At 42.4% G+C, this 1,887-nt stretch overlaps 1 protein-coding gene across 1 annotated transcript in view; it reads left to right on the plus strand.

Annotated features, from left to right (window-relative positions):
* Positions 1-1,887, plus strand: part of LOC107569166 (kinesin heavy chain-like) — a 39,500-nt gene that overhangs the window by 2,107 nt on the left and 35,506 nt on the right. The gene's annotated exons all lie outside the window — the stretch shown is intronic.

Consider the following 1,887-nt stretch of genomic DNA (forward strand, 5'->3'; position numbering starts at 1 on the left):
GTGAAGGCTTTGTGCACTTTCTAAAATCCACATTGTGGTAAGTTCGCACGATAGCTCTTTGCGTTCTTTTCTAAAATACTGTATGGTGAGGGCTTCACGCGGTTGCTTCGTGCCCTTTCTTGAGCTGGTTTAAGCCCCGTTCACCCAGCACCACTCCACTCAACTTTAACAGGGTGTGGCCACTAGAGGTCTGTTGAGACAGTCCTTTCAGAGCTTATGCAAGAGCAAGTGGTAGCCCCTGTGTGACAGGCCAAGACTTAGTGTGATACTAGGTTCTTGGTCATTTCCCTTAAAGGACTCCATTATGATTCCAAGCCTTGAGCTCTACCCTGGGCCCAGGAGTCTGACCCTAACAGGTAAGTTGGGTATGTAGCCTAGGCCTTTGGCCATAGGGGATAAAGTCACAGACAGCCGTCTGACGTCCCAGGGGCAACTCACCATGAAAATGGTAAAGTTGGTACTTAGTGCTCGCCATGGTTCTGGCCCGCATTTCCCTCAGCATTGCGGCGTGGGTATACCGTTCCCCATAGCGAGCCCTAGAGGACGCAGTGTCTCGTTCCCTACTCAGGGAACCATGGTTACATAAGTTTTTGCTTAAAACAAGAAATTATTCTGCCAAAGGGGCAAGACAAATAATCTTAATTCAAAGGCAAAACAAAATTATTTTTCTTGCCCCTTTGACAGATACGTTTCCTTGTTTTAAACAAAAAGTTACAAAATTTAGATTTTTTTTTTCCTGGAAAACAAAGCAAAAAATTCTAAGTAAGAAAATATGTTTTGCAGTGTTGGGGGTCAACCTCATGAGATTATTTTTCTTGCCCCTTTGACAGATACGTTTCCTTGTTTTAAACAAAAAGTTAAAAAATTTAGATTTTTTTTTTCCTGGAAAACAAAGCAAAAAATTCTACGTAAGAAAATATGTTTTGCAGTGTTGGGGGTCAACCTCATGATGTGTCACACATGTATAAACACACACAAAGATGAAGGCAAATAGGTAACGGTTAATAAATCCAACATGAACAGATCCAAGAGAGACGACACTGGACCACTAGACTGTAACAGAACTGAATTGAAATACACATGATAATGAGACACACACACACACCTGAAAATAATGACTGACTCAAATGAACAACCAACTAGTCCATGTGTCCATGTGATGTGTGTGAGTGTGACATGATGAAGATATGGCGGGCGGGTTAGCTTACAGTAAACTAGTAGCCAAATGCTTTCAATGGTCTTTACAGAGGTTACAATGGAGTCAAAATAATTCCAACAAAGTTAAAACAAACTTGTTTTTCATGAGGAGCAGACTGGACTGTGTTTTTGTGTTATCGCAGATTGATGACAGCGGTTTGAGTCTTATCATACAGAGGACATTCTGTGGTGATAAATAACGGCAAAACAGAAAATAGCAGGAACTTCAGACAGAAAGAGATGAACAGAAAACTTCAGAATATTCAGCCTCAACATGGTTCTTCTGGAAGAACAGACTACTGAGAACTTTCATGAACAGAGACATTCTGAGCTGCATTTATGAAACACTTTGACAGGATTATTACTAATAAATTTTATTTCTATAATGACCAACACAATATGCCAGGTCGTGCTTCACGCGGGGGCTAACGACACCAAGCTGCGGCAGACGGAGACGCTGAAGAGGGACTTCAGGAGCCTGATCGAGACGGTGCGCCGCACATCGCCCGCGACGACGATCATCGTGTCAGGACCGATTCCCATGTATCGACGAGGACACGAAAAGTTCAGTAGGCTTTTTGCTTTAAATGAATGGTTATTGTCATGGTGTAAAGAACAGAAACTGCTCTTTGTTAATAACTGGAATCTTTTCTGGGAGCGTCCTAGGCTGTTTCGCGCTGATGGTCTGCA

The sequence above is a fragment of the Sinocyclocheilus grahami genome, unplaced genomic scaffold (assembly GCF_001515645.1).
Source record: "Sinocyclocheilus grahami isolate Dianchi unplaced genomic scaffold, SAMN03320097.WGS_v1.1 scaffold1320.1, whole genome shotgun sequence".
Classification (NCBI taxonomy): Eukaryota; Metazoa; Chordata; class Actinopteri; order Cypriniformes; family Cyprinidae; genus Sinocyclocheilus; species Sinocyclocheilus grahami.